This window comes from Lissotriton vulgaris, chromosome 3_1 (genome assembly GCF_964263255.1).
Source record: "Lissotriton vulgaris chromosome 3_1, aLisVul1.2, whole genome shotgun sequence".
Lineage (NCBI taxonomy): Eukaryota > Metazoa > Chordata > Amphibia > Caudata > Salamandridae > Lissotriton > Lissotriton vulgaris.
This window is the reverse complement of record NC_141689.1, coordinates 1,788,621,747-1,788,646,716: the sequence shown is the minus strand read 5'-3', so window position 1 is coordinate 1,788,646,716 and position 24,970 is coordinate 1,788,621,747.

Below are 24,970 nucleotides of genomic sequence, written 5' to 3'. Positions count from 1 at the left end.
TTTTCATAAACAATGGTACCAACAGAAACGTGGAGTAGCCATGGGTTCAAAATTCTCTCCCTCTTTCGCCAACCTCTACATGGGTGCATTTGAAGCTGATCACATTTGGGGCACCCATGGAAGTAACTATACCGATTCCATTCTGTTTTGGGGTCGATATATAGACGATTGCATTTTACTATGGACAGGGACAGACGAACTACTACAACAATTTGCCAATCACCTCAACCACAATAACTGGGAACTTAGTTTCACCATGAAATCTAGTAAAACCAACATAGAATTCTTAGATCTAGAACTCTATGTGAAAAATAATAAACTAGAAAGCAGACTCTACAGGAAACCAACATCCTGCAATGCGATACTCCGTGCAGACAGCTTCCATCCTTCTCACCAGATCAAGGCGATACCTTTCGGGGAATTTCTCCGAGCCAGACGTAATTGCAGTGATGACACAGATCTCGAAATAACTGTTAAGGATATGGAGTCTAGATTTGTGAAACGTGGTTACCAGAAGACCACACTATCTACAGCTAAAAAGAGACTCGACAAAATTAAGAGACCTGACATTCTAAAAATGACCAACTCCAAACAGGCGAAAGAATCTACCGTTAGAATGATCACTGAGTACAATGGTCTACACCATTTAGTCAGAAAAAGTATCACTAAACATTGGGATCTGCTAAAAGAAGACGCAGTATTGAGAGAAGTGATTCCAATCACCCCGCAAATCACTTTTCGCAAAGGGAGAACTTTGAGAAATAGACTAAGCCCTACTGTCCCACACGTGGATGTGACCCCAAACTGGCTCACCCAACGCAGTAATGGGTTTTTCAAATGTGGCTTCTGCACAATATGCAAATGGGCCAAGCACAAAATCAAGCACTTCCAAGGACCCAAACTAGAGAACTATGATATCAGAGTCAACATCAACTGTACCACAAAATATGTGATTTACATAATAGAATGCCGATGTGGGAAAAAATACGTAGGAAGCACCATCAGGATGCTAAAAGACAGAATATCGGAACACATGAGGGCTATCCAGAAACAAGATCCAAGATATCCTGTAGCTCTTCATGTAGCCAAGTGTCAGGCCAACACAGAGGATTTTTGTGTGTCTTTCTACGGAATTGAAACAGTGCCCGCCCATATCAGAGGCGGCAACCATGAACTAACATTGAGACGGAAAGAAGCCACCTGGATTATGCGTCTCCGGAGCATTGAATTCGGGCTTAACTACGATCCCGAGTTGCAATACTTCCTAGGATAACAGACTTTCGGAAATCTCTTGTATCAATTGTTCTCTCTCTGTCAAATCTGCATGAATAGCGAAATCTATCCAGCTACATTAATCCATATGTACACCATGAATAGTTCTCTCTCTGTCAAATTTGCATGAATAGCGAAATCTATTCAGCAGCATTAATCCATATGTACACCATGAATTATACTTTGCCCCACAAAAAAGTGTCTATGTACAACACAACAGCCTCTCACTCCAGAAATTACTTATAATTGTTTGTGAGTTATACTATAGTATACTTCCTGTTCATAACCCACCAACTCTGACTTCGATGTTCATTTTTTTTTTTTTTTTTTTTTAAATAATTTTTATTGTAGACATACCTGTACAGGCCAATACACACATTGCAGTAGCACCATAAATATCAGCAGATATATAGTACATTCCTTCAATCAGTACACAGCCGTCCGGCCCACAACCCGGGGGTTGGGCGGCGTCGAAGTCTCTGCCCGTCCATGCCCGACGTTTCATATAGAGGAGTGGTTAGTGTCCGGATTAAGTGTGTGCCTACTTTTACATTCCTACCAAACTACGCGCTAGTCCCCAACTCCCCTCCCCTGCGCCAACCCATGAACTCCCCCCCCCCATCCCACCCCGCACACCATCACCCGCCTGAGGCCCTGCTAATACTATCCCTGGGTTGCTAGCTTCATGCTCTCCTTGTTCCCGCCGTACCTGGGGCCTCAACTCGCCTCCTCCGCGCCCTCCACCCCGGGCATCTCCTCCTCTGCGTCAGCTTCGCTGTCCCTGAGTGCCTGCACCATTACTTCCCATGCGGTCGCAGTGTCAGCCGCTGTCTGGTTAGGGGTCCTGCGCGCAAGTTGGTATCTATGTGTGCTATCAGCCGTGGCCCATTTCAGAAACTCCAGCCGCCACCTCCGTGGAGTAGGCCCCGTCCTCGCCTTCCAATTCTTGGTGATTTCCCTCTTAGCTACCATCAGCCCCATGTCGATGAGCTTACTCGTGAGCTTATTTTTGGGGGTATGGGGAAACCAGTGCAAAAGACATTCTGCCGGTCCGTACTCTATCGATCGTTCAGTCACCTCATTCAGTACCTCCCCCACTTCCTGCCAAAAGTCCCGTAGGGCCGGGCACGCCCATAGCATGTGTACTAACCCAGCCCCCTCCTCCGGGCACCGGGGGCAGGTTGCTGTGTCATCGCCGAAATACCGCCTGATCCTACCTGGGGTCATGTACGCCATGTGCAATACATAGTAGTGGATCAGCTGGAACCTGGCGTTCCTTGTGCTGTTGCGAGCCCTACGGACGAGTTGTGCCCAGGTCGTGTCTGGTATATCCCTATTCAGATCCGCCTCCCATTTGGTTTTCAGGGATGTGAGAGGAGGGATATTCTCCCTAACCATTCGATTATACAAGCATGTGACCGCCTTAATCGTGCCCGCCGCCATCATGGTGTACTGGCACGCCGCTGCCGTCTCGGGTTCCCCAAGCCCCGTGCCCCAATGGGCGTGCATCGCCCTGGTAACCGCTGCGTGCAGCAGAAATCCCCCTCTCGGGATACCGAAGCGGTCTATTAACTCCTGGAACGGGAGCAGTGCACCACTTTCAAAGAGGTCCCCAACTACCTGTATTCCCGCTTCCTCCCATTCCTGCAGGCTCGACCAGTCGCCACCGTGTGGTAGTGCCGTCAGCATGGCCAGTGGTATCTCAGGCGCGTAAGGGCGCTGGGTACCCGCTCTCCTCTGGGTCCGGTTCCAGCATTGCCGGTACGTGCGCTGTTCCAGCGACAAGTCCCGATTGTCCAGCCGCTGCTGGAGGGTTATGTACGCCAGGACGTGCCTGGGCGTTCCCCGTGAACTTTCGTCCTCGGGGCCCCGAAATACCCTCGCTACCTCCTGCGTGAAGACCTGTAATTGGGCCGCTAGGTAATAGAGCTCAAAGTCTGGTACCGCCAAACCCCCCTCGTCTTTCGGGCGAGTAAGCGTAGCCAGCGCTACTCTGCATCGTCCCGCTCCCCAAATGAACGATGTGATCTGAGATTTAAGGAGCTTAAAGAAGGAGCCCGGTATCCAGATTGGGAGCGTCCTAAAATAGTACAGTAATCTCGGCAGGACTACCATCTTTAGCAGGGAAATCCGGCCCGCTACCGATATTGGTAGTGTGGACCAGAAGGACATACAGCCCTTCAGTCCGCGCACACATCGACCCAGGTTGCCCTCAAGTAAGTCTTCCGGCTTATGGTAGATGTGGACCCCCAGGTATTTCATGCAGGTAGGGTTCCAAGTCGCCTCCGACTGGTGTTGCGGCTGGGCAGCGCCCTCCAGCAGCGGGAACAAGCTCGTCTTGGGCCAGTTGACCCTCAGGCCTGACATCTTTCCGAAGCCCTCAAGTAGAGCTTCCGCCCTCCGCAGGTCGTCACCGCCGTCACAGAGGAATAGTAACAAGTCATCTGCATATAGCGAGATGAAATGGTGTCCGTCACGGGTCCGTACTCCGCGGGTGTGCCGTCCCGTTCGGGCCGCAGCCGCTAGCGGCTCAATAGCCAGCGCAAAAAGGAGTGGTGATAGGGAGCAGCCCTGTCGAGTGCCCCGCTCCACCGGGTATCGGAGGGATACCGCCGGCCCTACCCTTACTCTCGCAATTGCTTCCGCGTAAAGGACCTTAGTCCAGTGGATATAGCCAGCTCCTAGGCCGAAACGCTCCATGACAGCATAGAGGTAGTCCCACTCGAGGCTGTCGAAGGCCTTTTCGATATCAACCGATAGGACCAGCTCCGTTCCCGTCCCCTCGGTCAGCCCGTCCATGATACGGATGAGCCGTCTGATATTAGCCGTGGTGTTACGTTTCGGTATGAAACCGTTTTGGTCGTCATGCACAAGCCCCGCCATATGAGGCAGGAGTCTCGCCGCTAGAATGGAACTCAGGATTTTATAGTCTGCGGTGAGCATAGAGAGCGGTCTATACGACGCAGGGTTATCACTCTCTCTGCCGGGCTTCAGCAGCGGGACCACTAATGCCTCCCTCATCGACTGCGGTAGCCGACCCGTCACCTTGGCCTCCTTATATACAGTCAGGAGTCGCGGAGCCAGTATGTCTAGATATCTGTTATAGAACTCTATGGGGAGTCCGTCTATCCCCGGTGATTTATTCCTCGCCATGCGCCTTACCGCTAACCGTATCTCCCCCACGTCAATGTCTGCCCCCAAGTCCTTCGCCTGCTCATCCTCTATCCGGGCTAGGGGCAAATCAGCCAGGAAGGGATCCACTAGGCCCGCCCTGTCTCCCGGGGCACTCTTATACAGGCCCTCGTAATATTTCTGGAAAACGTTGACTATGCCTAGTTGAGTTTGCTGTACCACGCCCATCATATCTCGTAGCTGGAGTATGGGAGCGCACCGCCTGGAGGGGTTCGAGAGCCACGCTAGGAGGGTGCCCACCTTATCGCCCTCGACGTGGGAGCGTAACACATAGCGCTTATAATCAAAGGCCCGCAGCCTCTCCACCTCGATGGCTACCGCCTCTCTGGCCAAACAGAGAGATTCCTGTAGTTCCGGCCGGCCAGGCCGCCTCCTCTCCGCCTCCCTCAGTCCAGCATCCGCCTTCGCCAAATCGCTCAACAGTACCCTCCGCACTCCTACATAATCTCTGATACAGATACCCCTCACCACTTCCTTGAAGGCATCCCACTCCGTCGCCCTTGATGTTGCTGTCCCTACATTCTCCACGAAGTACGAGGTCACGCCTTCCGCTAGGGCCTCCCCGAAGAGAGGGTCCTCCAGTGTCTCAGGCCGCAGTTTCCAGAGCGGAACCCTGGGCTTTTCCGCCACCCACGCCAGTCGGACCAGGAGCGGGTTGTGGTCCGAGATTGTCCTCGACAGGTACTCCGATCCCGTGACGCTTGGTAGCACTTCCCGGGAGCAAATTATGGTGTCCAAACGGACATGCAAGTCATGGAGGCCTGAGAAGAATGAGTAATCCCGATCAGTCGGGTGTTGCCCTCTCCAAATGTCTACAAGTCCCCAGCTCTCCTGCCAATCCCTCCTACCCCTGGAGAGCCTGTGAACCGGGGAGTCACGAAGGGGGGGGTGAGACCTGTCCAGCAAAGGGTCGGCAATGGAGTTAAAGTCACCCCCCAGCAGGACCGGGCCCGCAAGGGAGTGGGCCAGCGTCCCTGATAGTGAAGCTAGGAAAGCTAATTGGTCCGTGTTTGGGGCATAGATGCTAGCCAGTACTACATCCCTACCCTCGAGCTTTCCCTCCACCACCACATATCTCCCTTCCTGGTCAACCCATTGACGTGTGAGATGAAAAGGCGTGCCTGCCCTAATCCATATGAGCACCCCTCGCGCATAGGCCGAATAGGTGGTGTGGTAAACCTGTCCCCGCCATCTCCTTTGTAGGGCCTCCCCCTCCCGCTTTGTGAGATGCATCTCCTGCAGCAGCGCGATGTGTACTCCCCTCCGTACCAAATAGGCATGCACTTTGTGTCTGCGTTGCATAGTGTGTAGGCCCCGGACATTCCAGGTAATACACGTCAAACCATTTACATTAGCCATTATCCCAGTGATCTGGTCGAAACCCTCCCTCCAGGTCTTGCCCGTTGGCGGTGATGGTGCCCCCTCTGCAAGAAACAAAACTCCCCAACAGCCCTGCCCATGGCGTACCCAGGGTCAACACTATCAAAGAAAAGAAAGAAAAACGCAAACAATCCCCAACTGTGGATCCCCCCCCCTCCCCCAGAACAGGCCCCAATACCGAAATACCAGATCCCATCCAAACTCCCGCACCTGATGACCCAGGTCTCAACTACACAGCCGTAGCTGTGGGTGCCTTAAGGGCCTACGGAACACGGCCTCGTCCAGAGGGAGGCTGCGCCGCCCATCTCCACACTCCCTCCCCAGTTCCTCATGGTCCTTTTGCCCTGAGCTCCGCCATGTGCCCCGGCCCCCTACTATGTGCGGAGGCAGCGCTCCCCCCCCCCCCGGTTCTACAAACATTACCCATTCCACCACGACAGTAGTTCATATGTTGAGGATCTCGTCCGCCGTCTGCGGTGTCACCAGCGGCCCCTCCGTGCGGTGCATCCCCGACAAGTCCGACTCCGATCCAGAGGCCGATACATGCGTGTCCGAGTCTGTGGCCCCTCTAGATCCGGGACCTTCTGCTCGGGCGAGCTTCCCCACCTCTAGCAGCGCCGCCTGTCGTTCCGCCTCAGTTTGAGAGGCCGATGGGCCCATCTGCCCCCGACCCCGTTTCCAGAGTCTCTTCGATTTTCGTAGCCGCTTGGGTGAGCGTTCCCGCTCTTTCTCTCGCTCTTCTCTCACCCTGGCGCCGTCAGTCCCGGCCTTGTAGGTCTCCCACCAGTCCCAAGCTTCCGCTGAAGTCGCGAAGAAGATCGCCTTGTCGTCCACCACCACTCGTAGCCTGGTCGGGAAAAGCAAAGAGTAGGGAATCCCTTCGGTCCGCAATTCCCTTTTGATCGTGAGGAAGGAGGCTCGATGTTTCTGCGTATCGAAGGTGAAGTCTGGAAAGAGTGTGACTCTACTGTTTGCAATTTGGAAGGGGCCATCCTCACGAGCCCTCCGCAGGAGCAGATCTCTGTCCTTGTGGTGTAGCAACTTAGCTATGATCGGTCTGGGTGGGAGCCCGGGCTTGGGTGGCCCTGAGGGGACCCTATGGGCCCGCTCCAGCGTGAAGAATGGCGAAAGTCCTTCCGGCGCCACCACCGTCTTCAGCCATTCCTCCATGTAGGCAATCATGTCGCCTGTCCCCTCCGTCTCCGGCACCCCTACGACCCGTATGTTGCTGCGCCGATTTCTATTTTCGGCGTCCTCCGCCCGCCTCTCTAGGGTGCTTATGCGGTCCAAGGCCTCCGTCAGCTTGCTCTCCATCGCCTTGTGGGCCGGCGCCATGCCCCCGATCACCACCTCAGCCTCTTTAACCCTGTCTTTCAGTTTGTCATGAACCGCCCGGAGTAGGCCCAGCCCCGACGCCACCTGCGCTATGTCGTTATGGAGCGCATCCCTGGTGGCCGTTATGGCGTCCAGTATTCGGTCTTGCAGCCGCTGCAGATCTGTCTGCTCCGCGGGGCCCCCCTCCACTGCGTTCGATGTCGCTGCCTCCTCCGCCTTGGTCCTCGGCTTCCCCATCGTGGTCAGCCCGTCGCTCTCGCTTTCCTCGTCTCGTGGATCACCCCTGATCGCTCCGTGGTCAGCTCGTCGCTCTCGCTCTCCTCGTCTCGTGGACCTCCCCTGAGCGCCTCGGGGCCTCGCTGTCCTTCCCCTGCGCCTCAGTGTGTGCTTCCTCCGTGTTGTCCGGCACTGGGAGCTGTGGGGTACTGGTCACTTCCCCCTCTGAGACGGCCTGGTGGGCCGGACGCCAAAGGCCCTTCTCCGCCTCGTGGGGCCCTTCCGTACGTCCCCACAGGTTGTGCGTGCCGCTGCTGCGGGGGCGAGGGGGGCCCAGGATGCGCTGTCGCGTGCACCGTTTCCCACTAGTCTCCTCTCTGGGCGGCCCTACGTGTTGTCCGGCCTCTGGGAACTGTGGGGTACCGTTCACTTCCCCCCTGAGACGGCCTGGTGGGCCGGACGCCAAAGGCCCTTCTCCGCCTCGTGGGGCCCTTCCGCACGTCCCCACAGGCTGTGCGTGCCTCTGCTGCGAGGGCGAGGGGGGCCCAGGATGCGCTGTCGCGTACACCGTTTCCCACTAGTCTCTTCTCTGGGCGGCCCCCCGCTCACCTGCTGGGTCGGTCGGTGCCTGGGGCCGGGTCGGGCTCCGGTTCTCGACTGCACGGCAAGGGGCCGGTGTGAGTCCTCGTCCGCCCCGCCCACATCCGATGGTTCCGCACACCACAGCCGGTCGCCGGGGAGCTATCCTCGCCGTGTGGGGTCCGTCGCTGCCGGCGATCGCGCCTCCACTTCGCCTGCCGGCAGTGCGCTCTCCTGGCAGTCCGCCGCCTCCTAAGGCATCGCCGCGGCCGCCATCTTGCTCGGCGCCTTCCTCCCCGCCGCTCCAGAGGCCGCCGCGATCGGCGGCCGTTCTCGGGTCTGCGATGCCGCCGACTGCCCAAATCTCTCCCGAGCAGTCACCGCCGGGCCATCAGTCGGCGCCGGGGCACACGCGGGCTCCACAGCCCCTGTATCAGGATTCTTGTGGGGAAGAGGCGCGGAGCTCCGGGCTCACGCCGCCATTTCCCTCGGCGCTCAAGCCACGCCCCCTGACTTCGATGTTCATGTATGTCATGAACCAAACATATGGCTCCTCGATATTTTAATAAGACCATTTAGTGTTTTATTTACTGCCACCACTACACATGAGGCATTCATTGGGACATGCCCCATTTAAATAAGACTTCGCCCAGCTACCGATACCTCAGACAGCTATACCGCTATCTGTGTGAAACACGGACCACGGACTTTTACTATTGTCACATCAAATCTTTAATCTCAGCTCTGCTCTCAACTAAATGCAAGAGCTTTCCCATTAATAACGCTGCCTAAACGACCGCCATACCCACCCACTTCTTTCCACGCTATTTTTAAAGAATTGGAGTAACTCTTCTTTTTGGTGCCATTACTGGTTTCCACTGAAAAGCAAGACACGCTCTAGTTTATTCAGGGAGTGGAAGACGGACCTCCAGTATTTAACCTGTGAACACTTCCCGTCACGTGACCGTCATTGGAAAACGGCACCGGGAACCTCAAGAGGGAGCTCAGCGCGAACAAGGTAAACGAGCTCTCCCCCGCTCGAATAGGACCCTACATCCTAGCGTCTAAATCGAACTTATTATTATATATTTTTTTCGTATACCCTCCTATCACCTAATCCTTTTCTTTCAGGTGTACCCGCCTGTTAGGAAATACAATGTCTTAATCAAGACCCCTCGTAAACACTCGTCAACTCCTCCCGGTTACGACACACACCTAAACTGAACAAGGTATGAGTGTGTGATAACTTATTACTAGTCCTTGTCTTTTCTTTGCTTTACGCTATGATTGTGTTATTTGGGAACTAAAAATAGCCTGTTCCCACCCAGATCCTTCAATCACGCAGGCAGCGTGTCACAGATCTTGAACGACTCGGAATAATTAACCAGAGCATTGTCCGGAAACGGGCATTTCCAACATTTCTGATATTTTTTGTCATATTTTCTTCAAGAAGGTAAGTGTGACATACTGTTTAGGGATTTTATTTAAAAAAAAAAAAAAAAAAAAAAAGCTAATTCTTGGAGCCATTCAGAAACACCAAAGTTTTTGTAATTACACCGCCCCTCCTATTCCTTGAAACCACCCGATATAACTAGTTCCTCTTTTGTCTTCTCGTGTATTTTAACCTAGCTGACATATATAATCACCTCACTAACTCTAGCCATTGACCGTCTCCTTCACACACCACGTAGGTCCTATCACTGAACCATACATACCTGCGAACACACAACGTTGTTTACTTAGGAAATCTGAATGTATCTTGTAAAGTAACAACAGCATTTCGCAAACCACTCGAACGAGCCAACCGGTAACTTCTTTATTAAACCTGTAGGTATTACGTAGTGAAGTAACTGTAATGATATGCCTAAATAGGGAAGTTTATGATAAGCGGTAATAAGTATCTGACTATGTGGGTATACAGATGAACGTTTGTTTTGCAATATTATAATATCTAGTTATCTCGCGTTATCATCTATGTCACATGGGAATACCGCCCTTTCAAACACAGCTACACTCTTTTCACAATACCACTACACTCTCTCTACGGCCAGTGTATAGACTTACTATTTTCACTAATTCCGTGTTCAGATGGACAAGTGCACCAAAAAGTAATAAAAGATATTAATACATGTCACAATAGATTCACTTAACCACACGTACACTCTATAGTTCACCAATTCACTCTACTATTGAACATGAGTCACAAATACACAGAGTCACCATTGGCATGACCACGTTTTCACATTGGCAAGTCACTAGCCTTTTGCATATAAAACAAGAACTTTTTGCAAATGCACCTTTTTATGTTTTCTGTTCAGCCCTGAAGATTCGCAGTAGGTTCCCTGCGATGAAACACGTGTTGGCATTATCAAAGGAACAATAAAACATTTACTTAACACCAGGAACAGAACATTTCTATCTTTTTTTGGAACTCTTGTACCTGAACTTGGATAATTGATTCTCTTAAAGTCACTCCGAAAGTGTGGATGTATACTAACTGACCGTCACTTTCTACAAATATCATCACTTTAATGTTCTATATTTGTATAGTGCAGGGGCATCGTTGTTCTATTACTCCGAACAGGCTCCTATATCTGTACTGTTGAGAGACCTAGAGGTGTTTTTACTGACATTTGGCGCACAGTCTTGTTTTTAATGTATTCCTTTTTGTTATGTGACCACAGGTATGAGTGATCAACAAGCAAGGTGGTGTATGGTCCCCACACTAGCCCTGACGAAGTTGCCGGAATAACAGTAGGCAACGAAACATGTTGGCCCATATGGTAATGAATAGCCAATTAGATGCTGTTTTTAAGTGAGGACACTTACTGCACTGAATAAATTCCTTTTGCAAGTAAGTGGTACCTCCTTTTAATTGAGGATTGCATCTCTTCTTTTGTGTTGTGTGTGGGACTTGGTAGGCACGCAGTGATTCTTGCACTGACTGTCATCTTTTTCACTCATTTTTTCATAGATTTCTCCGTTCAGAGGAATCTCTTTCCTTTCATCATCTTCTTCCACTTTGAAAACTTCCTATGATGATAGTGTGGGCATACCTGTACATATATAGGCCAGCTACCCCCCTATGGTGTTACTACAGTGAGGTGATTCCCACTCTTTCACACATTTTCTCACAAAGTTGTGCGGTGATGTATATATTTTTCAAAATGTCCTTGCTTTAGGCTTGTTGGAAACGGTGTTACATGACGATGTTGGATATAAACTATGAACAGTAGAACACACAGGCAAGTAACAATTGTACTGCCTTGTAAGGGGAATCTTTTCCCCTGGTCCTAGGAATTATAAGATACTGTTCTCAGTAGATCAGGTCTTATTGAAATACATTGATGAGTGGGGGGCAGCCTGACTACTTGCTCCTCTTTGTTAATGGTAGCTAAATAAGGAAACAAAAATGTAGAACTGAATTTTAAAACGTTCTGTAAATGTGAAGGAATTTGAAACTGGAGACTAAAAATTAAATCAGTATCATCAGAGTGATTAGTGGAAGCAGAGCAAGAATATCAAACAGAATATAACAAGGTTGACGAATGGCCTCAATTGAATTTAGAAAAGCTCCAACTTTCACATTAAATAAAAATTTCGATTTTTTTTTATATTTGTTTGTGAATTTCATAAAATATATCTTTCTTTGTTTTTTAGATGAATGCTTCTTTTTGTTTTTATATGCCTTGTCTTGTGGTTCAAATAATTGAAAATGCTTAGACCGGCATCCTCTTCTTCCAGTAATGCCTCAGTGGGGGTCCCCATGTTCCAGTAATGATTAAGTGGGGATCCACAGAAGTCAAAAGGTTAAGAACCATTGCTCTGGGTTCTTATGAGATTTAAGTTCAACCAAATAGTTCGACATACCACAATGTGCAGCAATAGTCTACGGATATTCGAGCAGAGTTTGGAAATATGAATATTCCTCTTCCGTTTCAAGCTTCCTGCCTTAAATTTACAAAGACGCAAAATCATTGTAGTATAAATCTCTTCCATTTACAATCACCGAAACATTTTTCTTTAGTGCAGACGTGAATTTCTTCACAACTGATTGAAATCTGACAGTAATGACATAAGCATCACAATGCCCTGCTTTATTCTTTTCAACAGGGTGAAAAGCTAGTGATAATGTAAGCAGTAACGATTTGAAACTGCAGTAGGCAATGATGACGATGAAATATTCAGTGTGAAAGCCATGCTGCGAGTTCAATTATGTCCTATAAAACAAGTAAAAAGAAAAGTAAAGAAACAAAGAAATCACACATGGTTTATGAGTGCAGAGAAATTAACACATTGATCCGGGTATCCTATAAGCTCAATAATTTACAAGTACAGAAAAGTGAAAATAGGGAAAACGATAAAATGGCATAGCAGTGCATACAAATATATTCGTCATAACAAGAGGGACAGAACTAGAGACTTCATTCGTATTTCAGTGAAATCAGAAGAAAGTTGCCATTTTGAACAACATATCAAAGAAGATCTTCTCAACTAGTACTGTAAGCCACATACATACCTTTAGACTAAATATAAAAAGTTTTTGAAGTGAAAAGCTTGTGTCACATGACACTCCTCGACACTTCAGAGTTTTCCAACACAATGGGCCAAGGATTTAAATGGGAGGAAAGGGGTGGGGGTTCTCTAAAGGGGGAATGGCCAAAGAAGTGCATCCATCTACTTTCCAACATTTGCGACCTATATGTAATTAAAGGAGGGGCTTAGAACATGTAAATTAAAATCCTGTGCTTGACAGTATTTGAGTGCCTCCCTGTGAACTTTCTGGAATTGCATCCAGACACATCACCCAATAACATACATGCTCCTGAAACAAGCCAGACCTATTGGCTTTGCCAATGCTCATTAGATTATCAGATAACTGAGTAACAAAGATGTGAAAAATTAGAATTGATCATGTTTCAATTGTGAAAAAAACTGGGACTGTGAATTAAACGATACTGAAGTCTTTGGATTGGGCAGTGGTCTTCAGAGTGTCACAATCATCCTCTTCTCCCCTTTACACCACTTTCCTCTGCAGTTTCTCAGTGAGACACATCCGTTTTCCCCCCACCTCTTACTGAAATTCTCCATCTGAACATTTCACACCTCATCTATTTCCTCTGTTACACCCACATTTCCCGCTCTCTTCCTTCTGCATATACTTTCATCTCCTTCACTTCACCATCCCCCACACAGTTTCATTGACCTGTAAGCACTGGATTTTGTTTTACTTTCACCCTGTCAATATTTCAAGGGGTTCATATCTCCTTTTCTCACTCACGCATATACTCACAATCACAAGTGTACGCGACTCTATTACTGTGTGCGCTCTGCACACGAACCGACAGGCAACTGGCAGATACCGTGAGAACCTCGCATGGTCTTCAACCTCAACTCCAGAGCTCAATGGTGACCGTTAAAAACACCCACCTACAACCTAAATTCACACAGACACCTACAGTTCACAGTTTACAATGCTGCGTGAGAAAGAACTACAGATCAACATATCCTGATAAAAGCAAATACTTTTAGAGAACTTGGGGGCATATTAGCAAGAACCTTGTTAAAATTATCACCGTTTTAGCAGCAAGAAACTGCCGCTAAAACGGCAATAATGGATATGCGTTATAGAATTCCAATACAAGCCCAGGTTAGATGTCCTGCACATCTAACCTGGGGGCATATTATCAATCAGGGCATTAAAAGTTATCGCCATTTTAGCGGCAGAAAACTGCCGCTAACGCTGCAATAATGGGCTTGATAATATGGTCTTGTGAATTCCAATAGAAACCCATGTTCTGGTGTGAACATGGGCTTCTATTCAAATTCTCCAGGGCATATTATCAAGCCCATTATCAACGCTTTTGCTTGATAATATGCTTGGTAATATGCCCCGTGGGCATCTATTGAAATGCTATAACACATATTAGCAAGCCCATTATCGCCGTTTTAGCGGCAGTTTCTTGCCGCAAAAACAGTGATAATTTTAACGAGGTTCTTGCTAATATGCCCCTAAATTAAGTAAAACGTGAAAAGTAGCTACCTCAATCACATTGCTTATTTTTACTTTTTTAAAGCCATTGTTGCGATATCGATTTGGAGTAATCCATTAGTATTTCCATGTAAAGCAGGCCATTATGGAGTCAGAGAGGGACCCGTTTCAAAGTCAGTTTAGATCCGAGACCCAAAGGTACCCGCCCCATGTAACTCTCGCTAACTGACCTTCTCTGTTTAAATCTGCTCAGAGCGCGTGCAGTTGAATGACTCAGGTACTGTTTTATCAGTGTTCCCTTTGCTCTGTTATTTTGTACTCCGAGTGCACTTGCTCACGGATGTATCATACAGCCACACGGTGAATAAAAGGTTATATAAAGTCGTGGACCTCCAAAAACAGTACGCCTCTGGAAAGGTCTCTGAGCCTGATCTTATCAAATCAAAGCCAGACACCGCATTCCTCCTTTGCCGCAACCTCTGTGCACAGCTCGTCCTAACCTCACAAATCCATTCAAAGGAAACTGTACATCATTAAAAGAGCTGCTGATTACATGGCGCTACTAGAGGCCACATTAGTTTCTCTTTGACCCAAAATGACCTTTAAACCAGTTGGGGATTTGAATACCCATTGCATACAACATTAAACCCCAAACTTCGGATACTGGGGAATAGAAACACTGTATCTTGTGCGGGCCCGGGCACCGAAGCTGCGGGATCGGGCTGCTTTGCATTGCTGAGTTCTTCTGAATTATTCAGATTCCAGGAACATCTGTTTCACAAGTCACCCCAAAGAGAATTTAAGAATGTAAAAACAACAGAAATTTTAGGAACAGGAAAGGCAACGTCTTCTTTCCTTTTTGAATCAGCACACTTCCAGCAGCGGCAGCAGCAACCCTGTGCCAGCATCTATTTCTTGCCACAGGTTACTTTACATAACCCTTCATGTGACTCAGAAAGGCTTTATAACCTTTACTTCGAGTAGTCACTGTTTTAAAAAATAGAGAAAGTCTTTACTATGAACAATTGGGGGTATATGTACAAGGACATATAGCAGCTCGGCGGCAAATTTTGCAGCGCTGCACCATTTCCAAAACACAGGGGTGCGCCGTATTTACAAGAAAATGGCACCCCCCTTTTGTTTTCCCTAGCACTTGTACTAAAAATAGCTGCCTAGTGCCAAAACAGACACCGTTGCGCCATAGTGCAAGGGTGCCTGCGATGCAGGGATGATTGTTTTGTGCATGAAGGTGTATCTTCATTTACAAAAACAATCATTAAATAATGGTAATTTGCTACTTCTATGTTTATTTTTATTTATTTTATTTTCAAAGTTTTATATAGCGCGAACAAGATCTTTGCAGATATCAGAGCGCTTTACAGTAAACATGGGGTAAGGGAAACAAGCGGGAGAATTGAGCAAACTTGTGGGTACAAGATAGTAATGGGTAGTGGGTGGGTAGCAAACTAGGATGGTAACCCGATAAACAACTTGTGAACGAATAGACAATAAGATAGACCGGCATAAGCAAATTTTGGCCACGGGATAGTAGTGGGTATTAGGTGTCTAACAAACTAGAGTCAAAATCTGATAAAACAATTACGTACAATAGACAATCAGAATAAGCAATAATACAAAATCTGTGCACAGTCTTCGGTACAACCAAAAAAATGTTCAAGTGCGACAAGCCATAAGGATGGCTTTTGCTTCTTTCTTTCTTAAAGAGTGCAGTGGAGGAGATAAGCCTGGTTTCGGGAGGGAGGGCATTCCAAATCCTGGGTGCCATTCCTGAGAAGGAGCGCTTGTAAGTTTTTTCCTTTCGAAATCTTCGAGGTTACAGGAGGAGATTCTTTGTGCTTCTGTTGTTTCTCGAGCCTCCTGATAAAGTCAGCTTTTGAGTGAGGTACCTGGGAGACTTGTGGTGTATAGCCATGTGTGTCATACAGGCAATTTTCAGCTGTATTCTGGCTTCAAAAGGGAGCCAGTTCAGGGATTTTAAGTCAGGGGAAATATTTCCTAGAACCAGTGATAAGTCTCGCAGCAGCGTTCAAGGAGGCTCTTAGGGGTGCTGTTGTTGATAGGGGGAGTCCGCTGAGAGCCACGATTCCGTAGTCTATGCGTGGAATGACTAGGGCTTGAACTGCAGTTTGGAAGTCCTTAGTTGGGAGGAAGGGTTTAAGTTTCCTCAGAGTGTTGATTTGGAAGTTAGCTCCCCTAGTTACTTTGTTGATATGCTGCTGCATGTTGAGGTTGGCGTCAAGAGTGATGCCTAATGATTTCACGGAGTCCACGATGGTAGGTTGGACATTGAATGCAGTTAGGTGCTTAAGCCAGGTTTGAGTGGTGGAGATTTTCGCCGGAGGTGAGATTAGAAGGAACTCAGTTTTCAGAGCATTTAGTTTGAGATGATTATCGGCCAACCATGATTGGGTGTTTTTAAGCGTAGAGTTCAGAAGTTTGATGTCTTCCGGGGATTGTAGTTTGAGGTAGAGTTGAGTGTCATCGGCGTATATATGAAAGTGTACATTAGATGCTTGGACATACCCCATTCACATAGATACCTGCGTGATAGGGTACCATATTTATAAAGCGGCGTTAAGTCACAAAAATTGACTTAAAGCCACTTTGTTAATATGGGGAAGGGCATTGAGCCATAGGAACGTAGGTAAAATTGATGTTCCTAGGGGCGCAATCCCTTTGTACGTATGCCCCTTAGTTTGCAACTTTCAACTCCTTAATATGGTCTTAATCAGACCCACAAACAAACAAGCATTTACAATGCAACGGTCTAGCCTTTGCAAAAGTTAGAGCTACTGGCATTGTAAATGACAATTTATTTGGTTTTGAAAACAGATAAATTAATGGCATTATCATTTACAATGCCAATAGATGCCCAGATGGATCGACTGGTTTTGTTTGAAAAGGTACGAGATAAGTAAGTAACATCCATTTTTCCATTTTCCAGGATGTTGAACAGGATTTAATCATCAGTGACGGGAATAAGGCGAAGTAAGGTTACTGTGCTTTTTGTGGCAACGCTTCTTGTGGTAGAAATGTCCTTCTGTGTTCTAACTGGATGGCAGTGATGACATTTTCTTGTGTATCCTCAAAAGCTTAGGAGGTGTAGAAAAATGAATGTTTGTACCCTGGTGGGCTTGCAAGGGTTGAGAATGTTCTGTGCATCGTGAGTGGTTGGTGAAGGGCCAACATTTTCTTCTGTGGCCTGAGTGGTTGTCCAGAGGCAAGTCCTCCTTCAGTGTATTAACGGTCTGGCTTAGGAAAAGGGTAGGGAGATTAGATAATCTGACTTGGCTTTGAAATGCTTCAGATGATATTGATAATTTGTTATAAAGCTTGTTTTGGGGAACTTTTTAACTGTATTGCAATTGGCTGGTAAGGGGTGGAAATGTCCATACCTGTTCTGATTAGCCAGCAATTTATGGGATTTCCCTTCAGTTTCTTCATTGTTTGGAAAGGAATAGGAATTTCGTTATGAATCCTGATTAGCGGGCAAGGGTTGGAAATTGCTTGTGTGCCAAGTCTGGCTGATGATAGTTGGACATTCCACCTTGTCCTAGCTAAGGGGAAAGATCTTTCCTCTGGATCATAATTCAGCACAACCCTGTTCAGTGTCTTGGTTATTTATCATGGCATTGTAGTTTAGTTTTCTTTTGTGTCTGGATTGGCCTTTGTCGCAAGGGTAAGGTTAAGTAGTCTTTCTGTGTCGATTCTGCTTCCAAATTCAGTCTAATGCAGGGCAGCAAAACTGTTTTGACATTTATTACTGTAGCACCCTACATAGAAAGGTGTGCCATTATTTTGTTGAAATGCTATGCTTTTCTTCGCCATTTAACCAGGCTTTCGATTTTCTAGCTGAAGAGGTAATATTTGACATACACACCAGACTCAATCTTTCGAAGGAAAACACAAATTGTTTTTGATCTCATGAAAAAGTTTCAGGCTACCTTTTTTACAGGCAACAAAATCCACTTTTCCAGCTCTCCTACTTATGACTACATTGTTGTGTTTGGATCCGCTTACAATTATGGAACAGGTTTTCATTCAATTTGCAGGTTAAACCTTACAATGAATTACTTGGTTGCTCTTTCAACAAAGTCTTGGCACCAGAGCCAAAACACACCACTTGCTTCGCCAGCCGGCAGGGTTCTAAACAGCTATTTGTTGTGCAGCAGGTTTGATCCCTTGATTAATAGGCGAGGTTTCAATGCATTGCCGCTATTGCGAACACATCTGTGACCCACAACAATCTGAAGTTGGGTGTATCCCATCTCTCCATCAGACTTGACTCTAACTGCTTGCGATGTTCAATGCCGCCCCTTACCACCTAACTGTCTGTCCTCTGCTTAAACAACATAACAACTGATGCACCACACCTACACTTTGCTTAATCATGAGCATGAAGTTTGCAACTAACATTAATAGTCAGCAATTCTTTGATAATCACTTGTAACCATGCTGTCCGGTGTGGCCAGGAGGAAACATGTCTGTGCCCTAAAAATCTCAAGAAATCGGAATGCCTGACCAGTAGCAGCTCAGGGTCATGCGCACGTACAGGATCCATATGTGCATGGGCAGTCCTGGGGTGACAGGACAGCACTAAGTCCAGGCAGGGTCTGGGGAGCACCGCAGTGCTAGGTGGGGACAGCACAGCTTCCATGACTGCCTCCTACATGGCTTTGGCTGACCCAGTAGGAAGTGTTAACATTCCACATGCACACGTCACACTGCACAGCGGTATCCTTAGTTCCGGTCTTTTTTCCTTCAGAATAATTCGACATTAAAAGGATTAGGGAACTGATGAGCCCTTTCTTTCCCTCCTATGGAAGAATAGTCCTTACTCACGCATATAAAAACCAGAATGTGAAACCTTAACTTCCTTTAATGCAGAAAGGGAATGCCTGTGGTGGGAGCATGTTTCAACTTTTACCCTACCGTCTGCAAAGGGTGTGATTCTCCGTGCAGTCGAGAATTATCAGCATGGGGAACGCGAGGCGCGAGACGAAGCTGCTCGTTTGTTAGAAATACTAAACAAGAAAAGGGCCTACCTGCATTCACTCAAGTTTCACAAAGAACCAAAGGAATTATAATTTATAGCGAAACATAAAAGAGATACATTTAGGTACTTCTATTTGCATACATGCATTCGAAAAAGAACGTACAGTTAGAAAAAGAGTAATGAAAAAAATATGTGTCTTGGCACACGAAGTTAAGATAACCCCTGCACTGAAGACAAGCTAGAGACAAACATTTAATAAACAGATGGAGTACATTATTTGTGTAAAAAGTGATGACAAACTGGGTAGCACCGGAAGGGACACTGTCAAGTGTTAAATAGAAAAAGATTTAGCAAAGATGTAAGTAAGCCGCCGCCGACAAACGGTCTGGGCCCCCCCTTGCTCTGCCGTGATGCCACCACTGGGAGTCAGAGTCCCGCAGGGCTCAGTATTGAGTCCGACTCTTTTTAACATCTTCATGACTCCCCTGGCGGCACTGGTGGAGACATTTGGGGCCCAGTCGTTTCCTATGCCGATGATACCCAGCTCCTCTTTACGTGTGGGAAAGGAGCAGATTGTGATGGAGAGAGTATTCGTGGGTGCCTTGAGGCTGTTTTTAACTGGTTCCAGTTCAACAGCCTCAAGTGCAACTCGGATAAATCTGAGGTACTCTTCTTCGGCTGCCGGTCAGATCCAGACTGGCAGGAATGGTGGCCTGCCAACATGTTTTCCCCAGCAGGCTCTTCCCAGTTAGCCAAGAATCTGGGGATCAAGATCGACAATGGTCTGACGCTGAGATCACAGATCTTGGGCCTCACAGGCACATGTTTTGGCCTCCTGAAGATGCTCCGCAAGTTTCTGCCGATGCTTCCGGAAGATCATAGGAAGATTACTGTCCAGGCCTTAATTGGCTCGAGACTGGACTACTCCAACGTCCTTTATCTCGGTCTGCCGGAGTATCTCCTGCAACGGCTGCAGGTGGTCCAGAACTCTGCAGCACGGGCCATTTTTGGCCTCCACAGGCGAGTCAGAACTTCCGGCCTCCTGCAGTCACTTCATTGCTGCCTGTCCGGAAGCGGATAGTTTTTAAGGCCTTGACCTTGGCCCACAAGGCTCTTCATGCCACGGGAGCGAAATATCTCCAGAAGAGGCTAGCCTTCTATCGCCCTACCCGTTCCCTCAGATCCGAGTCTCTTTTCCTGGGCATGGTCCCTCGAGTAAAAAAGGCATGCATTGGGGGTCGGTCTTTCAGGCTGTTGGCGCCACAGCTTTGGAACACTCTGCCTGTGGCATTACGGAGTATTTCCAATCTGTTGACCTTTAGGAAGGGCCTTAAAACCTGGCTCTATGCTCTTTAGATACGCTCTTTTTTCTGATCTCAGTTTCCGATTATTTGTTGTGTTGTGTTTTCTACTACAGGTTTACATTAAAGCGCCGGGACACTCCTAGGAGTAGCCGTGCGCTATATAAGATTTTTGTAACATATCATAACATAACATAACAGGTAAGTGGTAAACGCTGTATACATGCAATTCGAATACAATGAAATATTAATAATTCCACGGTAATTCACATATTGTCGATGTACGGGTCACGAATGTAAAAGCACGTTATAATAATTCATGGGTATAGGGAAATGTTTTTGCTTTGTGGTTTGTATCTGGAAGCACACTGAAAACACAACTGCAGGGTGAAATGATTCACGTGAGAATTTCACTCGTTTTAAGGGCCACTGAGGGAGGCTCGCTAAAAGGAAACGATCTTATCTGTTCTCTCTGTATCTGGAGCCACCAAACATGACAGGAAAATAAATATCGCCATCTGGCCGGGAGAACACGCACAGCAGTTTCATTTGTGCTGTAAGTTAGCAGCAGAAGGAGAAAATAGAAAAGTAAATTTGTACCAAGACAGCAACTCGCGTGACTAGAGTGCTAAAAAAAAAATTATAATCTGGCAATATAAATATTGTTCAACCTTCGCTTTGTGCTCAACAAATCGAATTGCATTGCATTAGCTTGATCAGTGTCGGCAACACAAATATTAGGGTCTCTTAAATGGACCAATGATAAGAGGCCTGGCCACTGTCCCGCAGCTAGGTGATTCCGAGGTATCACAAAGTAACATTTGCTCAATAAGAACGCCTATTTTCATTGGTTGTAACTGACAGCCAGTGCTCGTCATTGCAGATTTGCTTACATGACCAGCTCATTCGAGAGATTCATTACATAGAGGCAAAAAGATAAGATTCCAGTGGACAGTAGGAGGAAGGATACATAAGTGTAGAGCAAAGAATTACCACTGGCATGTCACTTGCAGGTTCTTTTGCAGAGATGGTCTGTCTGCAGCAGGAGAACATATTTTAGCACCTCATAGAACGTGGAAGGATGGACAGCAGATGGTAATGTGCTGGGAAACACGGAGATTCATTCATATATACACCCATGCGTGCAGGAGAAACACGAACATTCATTCATGCATTAACGCATATGTGCAGGAGGCGCGCAGCCGCAAAATAAAATAATTTTTTTTTAAACGACGGAGGTTGAAGCAGTGCCCGCACAGCTGCCCTCTGTTCTACATTCGCATGCAAGCTGAGCGGAAGCGCTTCCAACTTGTCAGGGTGTGCTTAAGCCTCTCAAAGCAATGCAATCATTGCGGCGCTGCAGCCCTTCCACAAGCTGTGTCTTGGTAAGGTACGGGAACAGGTACACGAACAGCGGAAGGGGGGCGGGAAAGGGCACACGGACAGCGGGAGGGGGGCGGGAATGGGTACACGGGCAGCGGGAGGGGGGCAGGAACTGGCACACGCTGGTTCAAGATGGCACGGCGGAGCTTCTCAAGTAAGCTACTGCCCGGCCACCATGTTCGGACAAATGACCAAAACAAACTTAAAAAAAAAAAGGGGTGGAGAGCGAAAAAATCGCTGGAACGCCCACAAATTCAGTGACGCATCTCTGTTCCAATGGCTAGCCTCCATTTATGGAGCTAGTCAATAGAACAGAGAGGCGGGACAAAGCCCCAGACTGCTTCTCAAAAGTTTTCGCCTGCGCGAACGCTGCAGTGCAGCGTACGCCAGGCGAAACCTAAAAAAAGTTTAACTGTGTAATTTCTATATAAAACGAAAAAACACTATCAGAAAGGTTTTTTGGCATCTGTTAGATCTCTCAGCCTTAGGGTGACCTATCTCCAAACCATTTGCCTTCTATCTCGTATTTTGCAGAATTTTTTTGTGTTGGCCTTTAGGACTTTGCGCACCTTACCATGGCATACCAGTACTAAGCTGCTTTTGCTCACTCCCTAAACCTTGGCAACATTGGCTTACACCTGATTGGCATATTTAATTTACTTATAAGTCTCTAGCAAAGTGGTATACCTTAAACCCAGGTCTGGTAAATTAAATTCTACTAGTGTTCCTGCAGCACTTAATGTGCCACCCACCTCAGTAGCTCCTTAAAACATGTCCCAGGCCTTCCATTGCAGCCTGAATACAGTTTTACACTGCCTTTTCGACTAAGCAAAATAAACCCTTTGTTATTGACATTGTTAGGTAGGTCACTACGCCTCAACACAGCACCACCTGTGCATCCTGACCCTGCCCCAGCTGCCGCTGCTGAGGAAAGTTGATGCCCTCCTCCACCTGCAGGCTACAACCTGGGCCTCATCCCTGGTGGCTAGTGGTAGGCCTTAGGTTTGTTCTATTGTCGGTGTCATTCATTGTATTGCCCTTGTTGTTTTTTGGTGTCTGTGACTGCTGTTGTCTGTCTTCCCCCTGTGCCTGTATTTTCGCCTGTACCCTTTTTAGGTCTCGCCTATGCAGCGCACATGCCCACTGCATAGGAGAGACCTAATAGCATCGGCACCACTTTTTTATCAAAGAAGTGCACGCGTTGCATTGCTAGCGGTATGCAGACAACATATCGATATTTAAATATCAATATACAATAATATCGAAGTTTAATTATTGAAGGGACATAATAGAAAAGGGAAGTAATATCGATAGATTTAATATCGATATTAGTAATATCGAAGTTTTAAATATCGATGTTAGTAATATGGATGTTAATAATTTCGATGTTACTAATATCGATTTTTAAATTATTTTTGTGTATATTATTATGTATTTATTATGTTTTTAATTTATTTTTATGTAATTTTGTATTTTAGTACTGTAGCGGGTTGTGGGTTTATAGGGGAATAGGGTGGGAAGTAATTTAAATATGTTAAATTAATGAATAATTAGTAGGAATTATAAATTGATTTTAATTAATTGGTAATTATTTTTAATTATTTGGTAATTAATTTAAATCAATTGATTAATTGATAATTATGTTCTGTTGCGGGATGTGGGCTTATAGGGGAATAGGGTGGGAAGTAATTTTATTATGTTAAATTAATTATTAATTAGTAGGAATTATAAATTAATTTTGATTAATTGATAATTATTTATAATTAATTGGTAATTTATTTTAATTACTTGATTAATTGATAATTATGTTCTGGAGCGGGTTATGGGTTTATAGGGGAATAGGGTGGGAAGTAATTTAAATGTAATTAAGTAAAAAAAAATTTTTATTGTTTTGTTAATTATATAATTCTTAATTAATTATTGATTGGTAATTAAATATTATTAAATGGTATTTTTTATTAATATTTCTAGTTAAATATATTTTGCTAGTCATGTTTTTAATAATTATGTATTGGTATTTGTATACAGTTTATATTTATTTAATAGTTAAGTTTTTATTATTTAAAAAAATACATTTATTTATAAGTATGTTATTTTTACCCCTACACTATCCAACACTTTCCCTACTGTTGCACTAGCTGGAGTGGGAATAGTAATTGTTACCCCTACGCTATCCAACACTTTCCCTACTGTTGCACTCTCTGAAGTTGGAATAGTAATTTTTACCCCTACGCTATTCAACACTTTCCCTACTGTTGCACTCTCTGGAGTGGGAATAGTAATTGTTACCCCTACGCTACCCAACACTTTCCCTACTGTTGCACTCTCTGGAGTGGGAATAGTAATTTTTACCCCTATGCTATCTAACACTTTCCCTACTGTTGCACTCTCTGGAGTGGAAATAGTAACTGTTACCCCTAACCTATCCAACACTTTCCCTACTGTTGCACTCTCTGGAGTTGGAATAGTAATTTTTACCCCTACGCTATCCAACACTTTCCCTACTGTTGCACTCTCTGGAGTGAGAATAGTAATTGTTACCCATACTCTGTCCAACACTTTCCCTCCCTCCTGTTGCACTCTCTGGAGTGGAAATGGTAATTTTTAGCCCTATGCTATCCAACACTTTCCCTACTGTTGCACTCTCTGGAGTTGGAATAGTAATTTTTACCCCTACGCTATCCAACACTTTCCCTACTGTTGCACTCTCTGGAGTGGGAATAGTAATTTTTACCCGTACGCTATCCAAAAATTATTTAATTTTTTTTATTTGTTTTACATTTTTATTAATTTTTCTTTATATTATTATTTGATATATATACATTTATTTGTAATTTATTATATTTTCGTTTATTTATAAGTTATTAAAATAATTTATTAGAGGTATTATTAATGAAGTATATACTATGTATTATATTTTTATTATTATTAGTTTGTATAACATTTTTTATTTTAAATATTATGATATATTTTTAACTATGTTTATTACATTTATAAGTATCATTTTGTTAATATTCAATTTTTTTTAATTACAAAAAACGATATTTAAAAAAAACGATATTTTTGACATCGATATTTTTTTTCTCGATATTTTTGTACTTACCTTGTTAGAGATAGGATCTCAATATTAATGTAATGGAAATTTTTGTTGCGATATTTTTGTAGGTAGATATTTTTGTAGTCGATATTTTGTCATAGATTCATTGCTAGCAATGCAAACGCGTGCACGTCTGGATATTTCCTTGAGGGAGCGCCCTTTCGCAAGGACATCGCAAATGTCCCCTCCCCTGCTGCTGAGGCGCG